Here is a 19,082-nt window from a genome sequence, read left to right as displayed (position 1 = left end):
GACAGTCATCCTGCAATATGGTTGCAGCAAAGGTGAATTTGGTACAGTTATTACATTCTTTCTATCACATTCAGTCCATTGCATTCCGATTATTCGCTCTTAGTACTCAAGCTCTCTCTCTCTCACACACACGGGCACACACACACACTCTCACTGTCTCCCCTCGCGCTCTCTCTCTCTTTTCCACCTCTCTCACGCTCTTTTCCAAGCTGTGATACTACGATCAGCATGCTTGGGAAATAGCCCACAAATCTGAATATTGACATCTACAGCCGGTTCGGCCCTAAATCCTCCCAAAGGTTGCATATTGTGTACCATAAAATGTGAAATTCTAATATCGGGTATTTACTTAATAAAAAATACGTTTTTGAAGGCAGGAGCACCCACCAGAATGGCTAGTGAAGAACGGGAGACACCGTCACTTAAGCCTGGTGTTACCCATCCGGTGAGATCAGAGGTATGCGCGCGCATGTGCCTCCCCACACCCCCCACACACACACAAGCACAGTCACACTCGCATACCTTCAGAAATTCCTACTGGAGGCCTTTCCACCGGAGGAATGACCTGCTACACCACAGCAGTGAAAGCCCTCTGGTGCGGAATCCTCCAGTGTGATTACCCCCAATGAGGTAAATAACAACTCAGTTAATTGGCGACCCGCACACCTATTATTCAAAGTTCATAATTTAGTCTTAGATGTGGTCTTTTTGGGGTGCAATCCTGGTGTGTGCTCTGTCCCACAGCACCGGAGAATATCGACACATGATGCTGATGCATAAATATGCATCAGTCCCAGGATGCGACACCAGCATGTTGGATGAAAAAATCATCATTTAATCAAGTTTCATTTGTTTCAAATATGTTTTTTTCTTATTTTTCTCTCTTGATATGTCGAATTGGTGATTACGATTTTCAAGTGCATGAATTATGCTCAACTGCCTTAATTACAGCATGTCGAAAACATCCAATGCGACAAATAATCATGAAGTCATTTTGAACTAATGCATTTCGGGCTTCTCGCCCTTCTTCAGGGTGGACTGTAAAACATGGAAACAAACACCATATCAGAGACCCCTCAAAGGCATAATTCAAATCATTTTGAGTTAAGAAGATCTAAACCTATAGCAATAACAATACAAAATGATTCAATCACAGAAAACGCTATGTTATATCTAAAAAAACTACATAAAAAACTTCAAAAAGACATCCCCTCTGTTGTTACGCAAAAGTTTCCCCCATGATGAAGAAAAATAACTTCAGCAATAGCAAATGGCAGTGAACTCATATCGTAACTCGGTTGTTGCTCAAAAGGCTAAATAATTTAAAAAGACTAGCAGATGCTGCTCAGCAGCGTTGCCTACCTCAAACTTCTTGATCAGTTTGTTCGAAGCGACTTATGAATAAACACTCCGTTTAGAAAATCTGTTACACTGACCCCGTTGAATGGAGTCAAACTCCACCCCCATTTGAACCACGAGTTCCGCTTTCCCATGCGGGTGTGGAAATAAAAGAATCAGCTCAAAGAAACGAAAACTTTACATTAAAGACTCTATAGAGAAAATACTGTATTAATGTAATATTTTCATTAACAAATTGAGTACATGAACCACAGACATCAGATTCACATAAGTTTGTCACATAAAAGCTCATCTTCTGGCGTCTGTCAGTTTGTAAAAAAATCTAGTGCGTTGGGTATTAAGAGATAATTTGCGAGGGGGGTCGCAAAAGTTCAACCTCCTAGGGGCCTCCACAGGGTTTAATCCAGAACTGGTCTTGCCTGGGTACTGTGCTGAGGGGGCCCCTCCGCACCACAGGGACCTTGGGGGCCTTTGTTGTGCCGCTGCTTCTGTGTCTCAGTGACCCGCTGAACTATGCCAGCAAGAGTTTACATGGACTTAATTGTGCACAGTGTGCACTCAGCATGATAACACACATTTAATATATGTTAATTTAATATGAATCGATCAATTCAATACATCTTGCAGTCGCTCCAATACGAAATTCTTTATTGTGCAAATGCATCCAAAAAGATACAGATCAGGAAATTCTCCATGGCCAAAAACCAGCTGAAGAAACATGGTTTAGAACAATTCATTACAACCAATTTCCAGCCGACATGCTTAATCTCTTACAGGACTTCATCAAGGTTATAAATAGCAGAAACACATGTGAGAACGTTGTCCCATGTTGTTGATATAAACAATATATACACATTTGCACTTTAGTTATTACAAAGGGGGTAAAGCATGGTTATAAACAAGAAATCTATATCTCCATTCACATTTTGAGGCAAAGAAACAATGCAATGAGTCAAAAATGTTTTACCAATTGTCTATGTTATAAGTAATCCATCTGCATGTAAGAGATTTTCAGTTCAAATGTACTGCAAGCAATCACTGATATCCAACATGTTATATTTATTACATTCTAAGTTATAAATAAACAAGGTATTTTAGATCTATTAAGAGCAATCAAATGTTTGCTGTACCACAAGAGGATACTATATGTAGATTTAAGTAATAAGTAGTACATGATCAACAATGGATAACATATCAAATCTCTGTGTGAATAGGTATCTCAAAGCGGTACGGTAACCATATGGTGGTCCATGAAATGATAAAAGTGAGACCCTGACTTTGACTTTGAGAGTAGTGTTAAATGGGAGCAGCTTTTTCCTACTGTCTTTTCTGGTGAACTAAGGACTATTTGAGGGTTCAAACATCAAATCATAGTGAAGGAAGGATCTTTACCTGTAAAACACAAACTAAGGGGTGTACCATTTAGTGTCAGGGAAGACCTTGAGGTGGAAATAAAACGCCTTTGCCAAGAAGGAATCATTGAACCAACGGAGTCTTCCTTATGGCTTTCTCCTCTTGTTGTAGCACGCAAGAGGTGTGGGAAGTTGCGTGTCTGTGTGGACCTCAGGTCCCTCAATAAAGAAATTTGGGTGGACTCGCATCCTCTCCCTAAGATTGATGATTTGTTTTCATGTGTTAGAGGTTCGAGGTACTTTTCAAAATTGGATCTAGCTAATGCTTATCACTAGATCGAATTGGAAGAGGAATCTCGCCATTTCACTTCTTTCATTTCACCGTTGGGAACTTTCCGATACAAACGAATGCCGTTTGGGTTAGCCTCAGAGGCATCAGTTTTTCAACGGGTCATGCAAGGTATGTTGGGGAAAATAAAAGGAGTCCTTGTCTTTCAAGACGATGTTCTTGTTCACACTCAAGACATACCTTCACATAACATTTTGTTGAAGAGGGTATTTGAAACTTTCAGAGATCATGGTGTTGTTGTGAAACCTGAAAAGTGTAAGTTTCTATGTGATGAGATTGAGTACTTGGGGCACCATATCTCGGGAGAAGGTATCAGGCCTAGAAAGGGTTTACTAGATGCAATTGTTGATGCACCCATTCCGGTAGACAAAACAGGTGTTAAATCATTGTTAGGATTACTAGAATATTATTCCAAATTCATCCCAAACTATGCCTCTATAGTTAGGCCAATCAGTTATTTGTTAAGAAAGGGTGTCCTTTTTAGTTGGTCAGATCACTGTGATGCAGCCTTGAGCACTGTCAAGGTGTTTCTCGCTAATAGTGAAGCACTTAAACCTTATGATCCTACGTTGTCTACTTGCATTACTGTTGATGCAAGTCAAGTAGGTTTAGGGTGTGTAGTTACTCAGGACACACAAGCGGGTGAAAACACTTTTGCGTTTGCATCTAGGGTTTTAAGAGATGGAGAAATACAGTACTCTGTAATTGAAAAGGAGTTATTGTCTTGTCTTTGGGCTGTTGAGAAATTCCGTTCGTACGTTTGGAGTAGACGGTTTCTATTGAGGACTGATCATAAACCCTTAGTTAATATTCTCAGCACAGGAACAAGCAAATGTTGTTCACCAAGGATTGTGAGGATGGTTTCACAACTCATGCAATACCAATTTGATGTGGTTCATGTTTCTGGTGGAAAAAATATAAGGGCAGATTTCTTCTCTAGATTCCCTATTGGTGCGGATAAGAAAGATCTCTTAAAAGAGAATGAGGATGACGATAATGATTCGGATGATTGTTTCATTGCTGCGATTGATCTTTCCCAACATAGCGTTGGGAATGGAGAAAGTTGGTTAAATGCCATCTCTCAAGATGAAGTGCTCCAACAAGTGTGTGAGTATGTTAGGAGTGGTTGGCCGAGGGAGAGTGCTTTGCCACATTATTTGCAACCCTTATGGAAGGTGCAGTCAGAAATTTCTATTGAGGGTGGCGTTTTGGTCCGTGCAGAAAGACTTATTCCTCCTCATTGTCTGAGGAAGAATATCATCCTTAAGGCTCATGAGGGACATCTGGGTTTAACTCTCACTAAACAAAGAGTCCGTGATTGTTTTTGGTGGCCATCTATGGATGTTGATATTGACGAAGTTGTAGGTGTCTGCACCATCTGTAGGGACTCTGATAAAGGTTTGAAAATTAAAACTCCCCCTCTTCTTCCAATTGAATGCCCGTCTTCTCCTTGGAGTAAATTGGGTTTAGACATCGTGGGTCCAATAGAAGGTATGCAGAATGGGTGTCGCTTTGTTTTGGTTTTGATTGATTATGTCTCAAAGTGGCCTGAGGTGAGAATGGTTAAGGACATTTCTTCTTCTAGTGTAATCGTGTTTTTAAAAGAAGTGTTCATCCGAGAAGGGCTTCCGGAAACACTTTTCACAGATAATGGTACCCAATTTTTCAGTTCAGAATTTGAGTCATTCTTGAGTTCTTGCAATATTAAGCATGTACGAAGTTCGTTATATCACCCACAGTCTAATGGTCAAGTGGAGCGTATGAATAGGGTGGTGGGAGAATGTATTAGATGGGCAAAATATTCTAATGTGAATATACAGGGTTCTATCGATAGTATGCTTTGGTTCTATAGAACGACTCCCCACTCTACAACTAAGATTTCACCTTTTGAACTATTAAGGGGACGTAAGGCTAATACATGTTTTAAACCAGGGTGGATGAACAAATGGATCAAATCGGTTCATGACATTAATAATCTCATGGACATTGTTAAGAAAAATGTTTTGGATTCTCAATCTAGACAAAAGGAGTGGTTTGATGAGAAGAATTCGACTAAGTTAGTGGAAGTGCATGTAGGGGATTTTGTTAGCATCAAATCCTCTATTCATGTTAAAAAAGGGGAGAGTAAGTTTGGACCACCTGTCCGTGTCACTCGCATTGGTAAAAATGCGGTACAGGTCGAAGGTGGTAATTGGTGGAATATAGGTATGATTGTTAAAGTTAAGGAAACATCTTGTGATAGAGGGATTGGTAGTAACAGTGCTGATCTTTCTTCTTCTCGTAAGACTGCTGATGCTCATGCTTCTCTGAGAAGGAGCACCAGGATGAGAAGGTCTCCCAAACGCTATTGTGTTTGATTTCTTGTACAAGTCTCTATGCTATGTAATGTGGTATTCAATATGGTTTTTTTATTCACTTTGTTGTTTGATTGTTTTATGTTTTTTAGTATATTAAGAAAGGGGGATATGTTATGTCTCACATTTTAAGTTCACAATGTTAGCCTATGTTGCATGGTTTTAAGAAAGAATGTTGATGTAGTTGCTGAGAGACATGGCCAGAGCATTCTAAGTTTTGAATGCTGGGAAGACAGTTTTTCGATGTGGAGATCTCCTGTCTGGTCTGCTACCTCCGCTGTGTAGTTGCTTTGAATAAACTTCTATTTTAAGCCACACCCGTCTGGCTCATCACTACACCTTTCATAACAACAATGGAAATAAAATAATAGTGAACTCATTATGTAAACAAATCTGAATGAAAGCCAAGAGAATCCATTAGATTTGTTGTTCAAATAATTTCAGTAATATTGAATAAGGTCAGGACTAAATGTGAAATTCAAAGGAGGGGGCGTGGCTAACCGCCAAGCATTGCGGACGTCAGTCAGTCAAAATCTTTATTCGGCTGAATACCAGCCATAAAAGAACACATAAAAGAACAATATTTCAAGAAAATTTAGCACAATAAAATTTAACCGACATGATCAAAGTGCAGAAAGTCATTTTCCAACAATATTACGGAGCTGAAATGCAGAGGAGATGTACTTATAAATCATCAAATAGGTAAATTCATCATTTAAAAGAAGCAAATACCATAAGGCAGGCCTATGCTTTCTTATGTTTAAAAATCTTAGCAGTGGTTTTAAAAAGGCATGTCTCGGGTTAAGATAGAGTTTACAAAAGAACATAAAGTGCAAAGTGCTTTGTGCGGACACTGAATCACATGGATACAATTCTAATTTGGCATCGCAATATGCATCACGTGGATATGAGATCAGGAGATGAGAAATGCCCATCCTAAATCTAATCAGATAAAACATTTTAGCATGATTAAAATAAAAAGAAAGGTAGGATTCAATTCTTGGGGAGCTCACTAACGGTGAGTGCTCTACAACCCTTTTTCGGTCGAGCCTAGAGCAGCGCATGTGCTGCTCTAGGAACACGATCTTTTGGAATCACTCCGGACTTTTCACACGCTCGTGCGTGTGAAAAGGCCTACGGCTTGTGGTTATGAGCAGCGACGTGCGCAGTGTGCAATCTGTTGTGTCAGATTTCACACGAGCGCGTGCGCACCACTCTTGTTACTCTATGTAGGCACTTTGTTTTACTGGTCACTCCCACGGCCTTTTGCTGTCCATCGTTATTCCCAGCTGCTCGTCAGTTTTCAGCTTCGAGTTTACATTAGGCACACGACATGCTCCCAGTTCAATTAATCTCCCTGTGCTCTGATGTCCGACCGCCACCTTCCGCCCGTCACTGCTTGCTATTAGTTGTATTTGTATTTACTGTACCATGTTTATTTTATTTAACGAGCGCTGCAGCTTTAGCACTTCGAGAGCTTGTTTTAAATGTTACTCCCATGGAGTATTGCCTCGGGACTCCTTGCGTGCCTTTATCTTTTTACAGATTACTCCGTTCATGACAATCAGTTGAGCCCCCAGCACCAAATTATGGGTGAGTCCTGAAGAGGTGCAGGGATTGTGTCCGAGTGGTATTTTCACGATTTCTGTCCATTTATCCACCTAGTTAACACAATAAGTAACATTTCACCTACAACGAGCCAGGACTATTGTCCGTTCTTGCAGGCGACGTTGTGGTGTAAGGCTAGAGGTGCCAACATTCCACCTTAAAAAGCAAGGTTCGAGCCTGATGTCCGCTTAATATCCTGCAATTCAAAAAATGAATGTTGGACTTGGCCCTTCTGGCAAGTTCACCCCCAGAACTTTTTGCATTATCCTAGCCTTTTTCCTGTGTTGTACTAGTGGTTTTAGGCCTCTAGGCGCTTTAACACTGAGTCCCAGTGTAAAGTGCGTGCGCTCTGGGTTACATTGAGTGAGACTGACCTGCCCTCCCATAGGAATGAATGGGGAATGGATGTGTCCCTGGTAGTTCCTGATGCGTGGGGAGTGCAGGTGCGACTTTGGTATGTACGGACTCGTGTAATTGAATGCTGTGCGATGATGTGTGCAATGTCCATGTAGCTAGTGTGGAAGTGCCACTTCTAGACGCTGGCATAAATGTGCAGTGACTGCCTGTCGCCTGATTGGCTGGCTGAGGTCATGTGACGGGCTAGGGAATCCCCAGAGTCAGGATGGGTCTGCCCCGGTGGTGAATGGAGAGAGCTGCATGTGGATGAGTGGGAGGAGTACACCTAGGACCTGAATAGGGCCGGGCTTTCCCCACACAATGCTGGCTCCGCCCCCTGTGGTGCGACTGATGACCCTGGCCTGTCCTCTGAATAGGGAGAGGGGCTGAGCAAACCAAAGTGCTCAAGAACCAGTTGTATCTGGTTCGCCCCTTCCCTGCCCCATTGAGAACAAAGGATTATGTGTATAAAAAGGGGCTGTGTCCCCTTACAAAATGTTCTGCTTTGGATCCTGACAGGAGGGGGCTTGCTGCTGGTGGGGCCCAGGAGGGACCGCCATGGGGGCTGCCTCCCTGCTGGAGGGCCCTGTGTGCTGGCCCCTGGGCCCTGCCTTGCCCCCTTGATGCCTCCAGGACTTTTAGGGCGATTTTGCTTTATTTCCCTTGCCCCAGGACCTTTGCTGTCTTCTAGCGCCTGGGAGCGCTTTATCTTGACTGGCCCCCCCCTTTTTGATTCAGGAGGGAGCCGTGCCGTGACTTTGCAGCGCTGGGCTGCGATCTTCTGAAGGAATCCCGACGTAGGGATTCCCCCGCATCAGGGTGCCTTGCGGGTGCCCACCCCGCTGGTCGGTTGCCTTTGGTATGCAGGTGCCCACCCCGCACTTTGCCAGGTGAAGGATCACCGCCGCGGCCCGAGCCGCGCCTTGGATTCCCTCCGGGCCGCTGCCCAGCACGACCCGGAAGGCAGGGACTCCGTGGGCGAGACTTCCAGGTCGAGGGAAGCCCGCGAGAGGAGAGTCCGCGCCGGCAGGAAGGAAGAAGACGGAGAGGACGGGAGCCTACCCCGCCTCCCCGAGTGTCCCTGCAGAGTCCCGGGTCCCAGGAGGGGGCCCGGGTGAAGTAGAAGACGCCGCCGCTGAGGAGAGGCGCCGCAGAGTGGAGACGCCGCCTCCCAGGTAGACGGTGAGTGCGGGCGTCCCCCTCCTCTGCTACGTGCAGAGTTTTCTCTATTCAGAGCCAGAGAGGCTCCAACGTGGTTTGGGGCCCGTTTTTGGTTAGGGCTCACGAGCCCCGAGAAGGCTCTGACGTTACGGGGGCAGATTATGTGTTTACGAGCCTAGGGAGGCTCCAACGAAGGGGCATTGTTTGTCGAGCGCTGGTGCGCTCCAACATACGCCGCATTGAGTTTCACGAGCCCCGTGAGGCTCCAACATACGGGGGCATTCGAGTTTGCTGAGTCCTAGCAAGGGACTCCAACGACGGGGGCACACTGTTCTAGAGCCTAGAAGGCTCCAACGGAGGGCGCATGTATGTTGTTTTAGAGCCCCAGATGGCTCCAACGAAGGGGGCATTATTGTTTCTGAGCCTGCGAGGCTCCAACGCTTGGGAACATGTGTATGTTTCAGAGCCCAGGGGGCTCCAGCGTGTTGGATATTGTTACAGGGGCCATTGAGAGCCCTTGCCTCCTATTTGCCTTCCCCAGCTGCGCAGCACTTAGTGCCAGCTGCAGCGTTTAGGCCCTGTTCTTATCCCCAGCTGCCCAGCAAGTAGTGGGCAGCTGCTACGTTTAGGTTCTGGCACAACCTGGACTCTAATGTGATTTTGGTGCTAGGAAATGTACTGTGTATAGCATGTTTTGCGCACCCTGTGTTTTATACCTCTAACTGTGGTCATTTCTGCCTAGGAGGTTGTTTTACCTGGTTAGGTTGGTGTTAGGGAGATGGTACTTCCCTGTGCGATATACGCCCCTAGTATAGTTATACTTAGGTGGGTAGGTCTAATGCGTTGGACCAATGAGAAACTGCATAATGTGTTATGCCCCTGTGATGGATGCAGGATAGGTTTTATACCTGATGCTAGTGTGATGACGCTGAGGTCATTATTGCGCCAGTAGTTACTGGTTGTGCTCTACAGTTACTTTGTGTTTCCATTGGTATATGTCTACATTTACTATTGGTGATTTGTGCTAAGTTCTAAAAGTGCTAATTCCTGACAGTGGTCCATGTGGCCCTGTCCCCTGTACATATAATCCCTTGTAAAATTCTGCCCAGTGCCAGTTGGCACAGTGTAAATTGTGTGAATGTTATCTAATGTGTTTTGGTATAATACAAAGGCTATTTTTATATAATACCTTGTGTGGAGTTTCCTTTGTGGTGGGCCTTGGGTGTTGTTGCTGGGTGCGCGCGCAAACGCTTTACACATTGCCTCCGGGATAAGCCTGACTGCTCGTGCCAAGCTACCAAGGGTGTGAGCAGGGGTTATCTTTGGCGTGTAACTTCCCAGCCCTGACTAGAGTGGTGGTTTCTGCCTGGCTCTGGCGCAAGCCCTAGCCAACCAGAAATCCCATTTCTAACAATGAATATGGTCTTCTGTTAGCTCATGTTTGCGAAAAATGAGTCTCATACAAGTTACATCAAAAGCAGTGACAGATGGTAGTATCACAGAGTTAAGCTCACAAACCATTCACAAGACATCAACAGCTCTCAAAATCGGGCACCGCCAGCCCGCGAGGCCACTAACAAGTACGGCTACTTTTTGTTCGTGAATGCTTTTGTTTTGCCTTGCACACTGGTAATGCATAATGGCTGCATGGGTGCCTCTCCTCAACACCCCCCCCCCACCCCCGCACCCCCCCCCCCCCTTCAGCACTTCTGTACGGCAGGCAGCACAACACCGATTGTAGTTCCAAAGAATTGTTTCCCTTCATTCTTTTAGGTAGAATGATACTTTCCTAGAAAATGTGACTGGGGGAAGGAGGCAGCCTTCTGCAGTTAATTTTTTATCCCACGTCTCTCCATGCAGAGCCTTTAATGTGGACATGGCATGCAGAACCGCACTTCCAGAAGCCTCCTCTTCTGTTCATGCTTTATCTTTTCTGCTACATTTCAACCTCCCCCTGCCTTTTGGGAAAGACAAATACACGGCAGGACTAGGAATAATTCACTAACAGCTTGTTTTGTCTGTCACTAAGTCAAGCGAAGTCCACAGTCACTCGAAAGCTTGAAGGGGCAATTCCAGTAACCATAATATACTCGGGAAACAAAAAATCCTTTAAAGCCGCTTTCATAAATATCTTATTAATCATATATGGTTTCTCTTACTCGGCTTGTACCACCTTCCTTTGTTCTGCCTTTAGCTCTTAAAAAAGAAAGCTGCAAAGGGACACAAAGTCTGATCAAAATGTCTACTACTGAAAATGCAAGTCTTAGGGTGCTGTGAAGCCACATGCACCGTCTCTGAAATAGCTGTTACTGTGGGGCAGTTTATTCCTGTTTGAATCTTTCTCCACCGGTAACACTAATGTTAAGCTGTTTGCCTGCCACGGAAGCACCTTCATAGTCACACAGTGGGTGCTGCTTGTTGACCAATTGCTGGAAGGGAGAGAACAGGTGTGCCTAGATAAAGAGTGCACTAGAAAACTGTACTTTCTTAAGAGATGAAGAGTGTGCAGAAAACTGGATATTTATACTGTGGAGGGAAAGGGGTTATGTGGTACTTAGATGGTAGACAGCATAGATCAGATATTCTTTTAAGTGAGGTTGGTATGGTACTGGCAGGGTGGCGCATTTCTGTAAGTGGTAGTGCACTACAGTACAAGTACTTTTGTGGGTTCTAGCAGGGACCAGGTGTATTAGTTTGGTTAATAGCACAGGAGAACCGCAGGATAGCCTACGTCTTTTTTCCTACTGACATGAGTGGACGTAAAGATAAAAAATAATTTTCAGGAATTTGCCTAGAAAGCCTTTGCAGTTTTTAGGAGGGAAGGACTAACCATTGCTTCGTGCATGTGCTAGATAAATGTGTTTGCATGTTGGTTGGGGGGGTGCACGATATCTTTTGTTATTTATGTACTGAAAACTCCATATGTAATGTAACTGGTTCTATTGTAAAGCGAAAGACACACAATTGATGGATGGAATGCAGAACAAATCAAAACATTCACCCCCAGTCAAGAGATCTGGGTTAAATCCAGTGCTTAATTTGAGGCGGTGCTGTCCGGTGCTCAGCACCGGCACTTATTTGACAGGGCGGGTGCTATAAATTTCTTTCACGTGGCAGCGATAATGAACGTATTTTTTCAAAAAGGCATAACCGGTCTAGGCAACTGTACTTTTTCCACGTTGTCTGTGCTGCTCTCTCACGCTCACCGATTCATCAAGGCATGCACCCCTGTTTGGCACACTGGTAACTGGATTTCAACTATTACTAAAAATAAAAGAGCCTGTGGGGTCTCCAAGAAGTATCTTTATTTCTTCAGTTAACACGCCTTCCCCCTGCCTCGGGCCTTTAAGGGAATAAGAAACGGAAGAAGACTGGCGTGGTCACGCCTGTTACATGGCACGTAGGCCTTCATCAGCTCCCTATTGGTTACGCAAAACCGAAGGGACTGATGGGGAGGAAGTTTGTATTTGCTCCATTTGTATGCCATCGGTTGCAGACAGAAGACAATTATACAAATGACACAATGCTTCACATCTAAAGCCCCAAGCGTGTCATTTTTAAGTGGGAACAGATTTGCAGCGAGTCGGCATTGAAACCATGCATCTATCGGTGAGTACTTTGGGGGCTACAGTAAAAGATGAGTTTATATTACTCAAGGGTCGTCACCAGGGCGAAGCAACTGGGGTTAAATGCCTGGGGTTGTGCATTAGACAAAGTGCAGGAAAAATTAAAAACGCTATTATTATTTTTTTTTAAAGGGAGCCTCTGAGGGCTCCACATAAGCCTGGCGCTCCAAGGTAAATTAATCAGTCATCACGTGGCTTGTGAATATACTACGTTTTTGAAATACAGTGTACTGGGACCTGTAGAATGGAGGGCGAGGAGAATTCTTTCAGTATTCTCCAGATTTCCAGCATACGAAATGATGCAAGACCCAGATATTTCACTTGGTAAAGCACACCACAAGATAGTATAAACGGGAAACCATGGGTCATATGTGTTTTCTTGGGAGACAAAACACACGGGTGCTGTGAGTTCTGCCCGAAAATGCTCCCTACAACTCATTATTCTGCACAGGAAGGGCATCCTGATGGTGTTTCTTTATTGCACATGCACCACATCTGAATATTCCACAGGTAGAGAGGGCCTAGCCTGCACAGTGTCTGTTGAACAATGTTGCTTATGCTGGTGGACTGATACGTTTAATTTTCAGTCTTACCCAATTACATTTTAAAAGAGCATGCAAGCAAAGTAATCATTTATATTTGCTTATTATGCAACTATGTGAGTTTTCATCTTCCAGCTACACAGATTAGCAACTGCATCATGGGAAAAAAGCATACATGCTTTTTTGTAATCCGAGAATTACTGAAAATATAAGTTTGAAGCAATTTACTGCTATTATTTATACACCTATGAGTTGAAATCAGCAACTTGTGGGATGAAGTATTTTATACTCCCGGTGGACAGCAAGCCAGTCTTGTTCAAAAGCCTTGGTGTTGTTAAGTTCCCTGTTTGTGTGTTGAGGGAAGCTTTCATTGCTGCTGCTCTTGCTATGCTCTATTTGGGATCAGAAAGGTGTGCAATGATACCGGCTATATTGTTACTAATGTTTACCTGAGGGACTCTTTCAATTGTATTTGGGCTTGGGCATGTGGCTGGCATTTGAAGCTGTTGTTAGGCTCAGCATGACTGCCACATGGTTGGTTGCCCCTTGGATCTGTGATTGCTGTATCGCTGACATATCATGGCAGCAACCTAATTAGTACACGCTTGGTGTTTGAAATAGGCATATTTAGTTTAGCAATCTTTTTTATTACGGGTATCACATCTAATTTTGCACTTATTTTAGTTTTTTTTTGCTTAAGTAGTGTTACTTTCTGGGTGTCATCAAAATAAAAGGGTATATGACATCAATTCCTGTAGTGCACCGGGCCTGATTTTTTGTAATGTAATTTCTTCTAATATCATTGTGGGTGGGTCATAGCTCATAGGGCATGTGATGTCACTTCTGCTGCTCCTAACATTTTGGAGAATAGACGTCTATGGATTATAGATGCTGAATCAGAAGTGTATGCATTGGGGTTGTTAATCTGAGCATTGCAGGGCGGAGGCCTACTACATAACTCAACGTTGTGTAAAAACACCAGAAAAGGCAGCCTTGTTGTACAAGTTCTGTACCCTAAATCGCTGTCTCCAAATTCTCGCAGCTCTTACTCTTTTTCTTACCCTGCAGGCTCCCTCCTTCCAGACGACCTGTAACCAAAAACATCACCTAGTCATGATTTAAACAGCACTGACTTTCTCGAAGTAATGTCCAGTTTAGCTCTAGTAACAAATTAACAATATGTGGGTGCTTTCATTGCATAAATGGTGACTGTAGTTATATCGAGGGCTGCTTCCTTTTGAAAAAGCAGCAAGGCAGGGAGAGACAAAGTAAAGGCCCACACTGTCCTCTGGACTCTCATTTCCTGAGCTTAATTCAAGACGGTTGTTGCAGGTGGTCGCCACCAGCATTCATTTTTGGGGACTGGGACAGAATGATAGAGAAAGGCAGAAAAGGTGTAAAGAAGGAGATAGAGAAAGACTGGAAAACAGGGACGAGTGAAGAAAGCAGGGATGAAACAGATCCTGCAAAATTTAAATAAAGTGACAGGGAACGTTTGCTGACATAAATGTCAGCCCCACATTCTGCAGCGCTGGTAACGCGCTTTTGCCCATATACTTTGAGCCCCGGCACTTATTAGTTTACAAATTAAGCACTGGTTAAATCCATCATTCTTTTGCTCACCATGCCACCCCAGTTTAGACCTGGCCATATGCAAATCAGTCTTGACCCTTTGCCTCATGGGAACAGTCCAGCCCGAACTTCCATGCCAGGTCCTCCCTGGACCGGAAACAAGCATCCTAGGACCAGTTTCGGGGTTTCACCCCTCTTCAGCCAGGATAGCTTGATTCCAGTGGCACAGTGAGCCCAGGACCCACGTCTGGGCATACCTGGCGCACTTAGGGCGAGAAAGCAAAAGACACACAATTGATGGACGGAATACAGAACAAATCAAAACATTCACACCAGTCAAGAGATCTGGGTTAAATCCATCATTCTTTTGCTCACCATGCCACCCCAGTTTAGACCTGGCCATATGCAAATCAGTCTTGACCCTGTGCCTCATGGGAACAGTCCAGCCCAAACTGCCAAGCGAGGTCCTCCCTGGACCGGAAACAAGCATCATAGGACCGGTTTCGGGGTTTCACCCCTCTTCAGCCAGGATAGCTTGATTCCAGTGGGACAGTGAGCCCAGGAGCCACGTCTGGGCATACCTGGCACACTTAGTGCGAGAAAGCAAAAGACACCCAATTGATGGACGGAATGCAGAACAAATCAAAACATTCACCCCCAGTCAAGAGATCTGGATTACAGCCATCATTCTTTTGCTCACCATGCCACCTTAGTTTAGACCTGGCCATATGCAAATCAGTCTGACCCTGTGCCTCATGGGAACAGTCCAGCCCGAACTGCCAAGCCAGGTCCTCCCTGGACCGGAAGCAAGCATCCTAGGACCGGTTTCGGGGTTTCACCCCTCTTCAGCCAGGATAGCTTGATTCCAGTGGCACAGTGAGATGTAAAGCGCTCTGACACCTTCGGGTAAAATTTGCACTGTATAAAAACACATGAAAAAAAATCCCTCGGAGGCCCCACCTTGTCGTCCTTCTCTCTGCTCTACACTGTATTGTCATTTACTGTTCCCTGCATATATTTCCGTCACTCTGTCTGCCTCCTTCACATACCAGGCACTTGCAATGCAATAGGTCTCGCATTTACGAAAGATTGAGCTGTTGGAATTGTAAATGACTATGCCTTTTATTTATGTGTTGGTTTTCAAAACAGATTTAAAAAAAGGAATTGTCGTTTGAAATGCCAAGAGCTTAATCTCTCACAAATGCGAGACCTATTGCATTGCAAATGCTTGTTTTAACCATCTCTTGACTGTCTCTAACATGCTTCAGATAAAAAAGAAAGTCTCTTTTCAACTTAGCTCTTGGAATTGCGGATATGTTTTCCAGGCGTGTCAAAACAATCCTGCAGTCCCAGCTTCCCCAATTGTTCTTGTATATAAGAGACCCAGGGATTTTTTTTCACACAATCCAACTTCAAACAGTCCGAGATTATATCACGGTTCAGTACTGTTTCCTCTTTTGTCCAAATCTTGTGCCATAGCATCAAAGCTGCTAATTGTGTACGAAAAGATAATGGTGTTACACCCAGCTCATTATGACAAATGATAGTGGGAGCACTTTTGGGTACTGTCAACACACGTTTTAAAATCATGTTTTCTGCTCTCCGTAGTCCCAAAGTATTAAAACAACCCCAGACTCCGGCACCATACAAAGTGACGGCGCACGTGCGTGCTTTGTAAATATCTATGATGGCTTTTATTGGTCGAGAGTCTAATTTTTTGTGAATCTAAAAATGGCCTCAATATTTTTGTTAAAACCTCCAATCCTTGCTTCGACTAGGTGAGACCAAGAATTTTTTTCATTAAATAGGATGCCTAAGTAAGAAAAGGTTGGCACCTGAAACAATTTTTCATTCTTTATATGAAACGATTTTATTTTTTAGGGGGATTTACCCACCACCAGTACGCGTGACTTCGCTTCATTAATTTTTAGGCCAAGATCACTCATAAAATCATTAAAACTGGTTAAAAGTCTTTGCAATCCCACCCCAGTTCTCGACATTAGAACACAGTCATCAGCAAATAATAATGCTGGAAGGGACCTACGGCCTATTAGGGGTGCATCTACATTTCCAATTCTAATGTGGCTTTCTAGGTCATTTATATATAAACAAAATAAAAAAGGTGCGAGTACACATCCCCATCTTTATTGGTGAAGTGAGTTCGCCATCTGCTCTGTATCACGCTCTCCCTGTGACTCCCTGATGCATTGATGCTAAAAAATGGACAATAGATGATTCAATGCCCATGAGCTGCATTTTCTCCCAGAGCCGCCCCATCTGCACCCAGTCAAAGGCAGAAGTCAGGTCCATAAACCCAAGGTATAAGGACCCTGACTTAGCCATAGTGTATTAGCCAATGACCAGGTGTAGATTAAGGCACTGTTCTACAATGCCCAGGCCTTTCCTAAAGCCATATTGAACATCGGAAAACTTCCCGTTATCTTCTATCCATGTCTCCAACCTCTCTAATATTATTCGTCCCATAATTTTACAAGAACAATCAATTAAAGATATCGGTCGGTAATATTTAGGGCCCAACCTGTCTCCCTTTTTAGGTCTCGCCTGACCCAGCGCATGCGCTGGTCTGGTGAGACTTTTTGTGAGGGCTCAAAAATACCACTGTAGCCTAGAGCTACAGTGCATGTGCACGGGCGCGCGCGCCTCACTTTCGCGGCTGCACGGCCGCTTTGATGTTTGATCGCGATTGCGTTCACTTTCACAGCTGCACGGCCGCTTTGATGTTCTCCGTGAGCCAGTTTTTTTTTCTCCTGTTTATTACTTCTATGTAGTAATGGTGGCACCCGTGCGCCGCCATTACTACAGAGCAGTAATAAACAGAAACAAGCATTGGCATAGCCAATAGGTCTCGCTTTTGGGACCTTATAAGTATTTAATTATGCAACTGGTGCATGGCTAAACACTTATAAGGTCCCAAAAGCGAGACCTATTGGCTATGCCAATGTTTGTTGTATATGGGGACTATTATGACCGATCTTCAAGAATCCGGAGGACCCTGGCCGGCATAAAATTTCAATATATTGGTTAGTAACGGGGGCCACAGGGAGGAGTTAGCTAAAAACAGGTCCGCAGGTATACCATCCGGTCCCGAAGCCTTATTCTTTACAGTCTGAGATAGCGCCCTATTTACCTCATCTATAGTCGGAGATTCCAAGGTAGATGCCTCATATTGGAGGTTGGCACCACAGTGTAAGTCAGTACTAGTTCCGTAAAGGCCGGCAAAGTGTTTCACTCAGGTTTCGGGCATGATTGTTACATCAATATTACAATTTTTTGAGTCAATAAAATGCTCTTGATTTACAATTTGCCAGAAAAGTCTAGAATCTTTACTCTGCCATGCCACATGTAGTTGGTCCCATGCTTCTTGCCTGATTTCCAACTTGCGTTTATCCAACGCACGCTTATAATCCATGCGTGTCTGTCTCACTTCCACCTTGTTACGAGGTTTGATTTTTAAGGTCTTAATTAGTTTGTTATGTAGATGAGAACATTCGCTATTGAACCACCTTTTGTTACTATGTGTTCTATTAATGTTGTTCTTGGTTAGAAGCACCTTAATTGTCTCAGTTATTGCCATGAATGATTTGATCATGACAGGTGCGTTTATATTGTCTTCCAGGCAGTCCAGAACTTGCATAAAGTTATTTTTTATGATCCCCTCCAGAACAAAATCGGGGTTGACAGTGGATCACCTCCGTGTCAACCCCTTATTTTTTGCATAGAACAAGGGAGATATTCTGGCTGGCATAATTAGATCGTCAGATGGGACCACCAGTTCTAGGGTTAATGATTAGTGATCACTAAAATGTATTTTATGTATTTTAAAAAACACAGTATGTGTGTTAAAATAATCAGATAAGGCAATAAAATCGATCAAAGTGCCTTGGCCTCTGCCAACATATGTTACCACATCAGAGTTTGACAGTTTTATAAAATCTAAAGTTAAAAATAGAGAACATTTCAGTAACAGAGAATTAAAAATATTCCCACAAGAACTATGTTCAAAATGATAACCGCCCGCCATGTCCCCCGCTAATCGGTGACATGCGGCACATTTGGATAGTGAACATAATTTACAATTAAAATCAGCCCCCCAAAGCACTACAAAGTCCGTTTCTATCGCCTCTATATGTTTCGTTAATGCAATTTCCAGTTCTTGTGCAATGGTAATGTTTGTATTATTGAAATTATTGTGATAAAAGTTGACAACCACCAAAGTCCGATTTTTCCTAAATAAAATATTAATAATCTGGAAATGTGATGACTCCAGCTAGGTATTCCTTACTCTGCCATTTAATGTTGTTGAGACCAGAGTTAATAGTCCTCCTTTATCATAGCCACCTACGGGAGCTCTCGCTGGTGTATGAATTGAATAAAAGCCACTTATATGAGCTATATCACGCATCCAGGTTTCCTGTAAACAAACTATAATATATTTTCCAACAAAATCCACCCAATCTTTAATTTCTAGTTTGTTTGACAATCCTGCTATGTTCCAAAAGAGACTACCACATGTGTGACTAGTGTACTCACTCTCTAAGCAGCAGGTGGCCGCAACACCACCTTCTTCTACCACCGTGTCTATTAACACATTGGGCTCTGTCACCCCTGGGGATGGTACATCAGGCAGTGCTGGCAAAAGGCCTAATATACGATCAAAGATGGAGCTGACGGTGTCGGACACTATAGGATATGTCAGATTTGGAAAACCACCCAGGTTGGACAGGGAGACTTCGCTTAAAAAT

At 43.7% G+C, this 19,082-nt stretch overlaps 1 protein-coding gene across 1 annotated transcript in view; it reads left to right on the top strand.

Annotated features, from left to right (window-relative positions):
* The window catches only part of C6H6orf58 (chromosome 6 C6orf58 homolog), an 868,971-nt gene that overhangs the window by 142,479 nt on the left and 707,410 nt on the right, over positions 1 to 19,082 (top strand).

This window comes from Triturus cristatus, chromosome 6 (assembly GCF_964204655.1).
Source record: "Triturus cristatus chromosome 6, aTriCri1.1, whole genome shotgun sequence".
In the NCBI taxonomy this organism is placed as follows: domain Eukaryota; kingdom Metazoa; phylum Chordata; class Amphibia; order Caudata; family Salamandridae; genus Triturus; species Triturus cristatus.
Note: the sequence above shows the minus strand (reverse complement) of the source record. Positions and strands in the feature narration are given on the sequence as shown.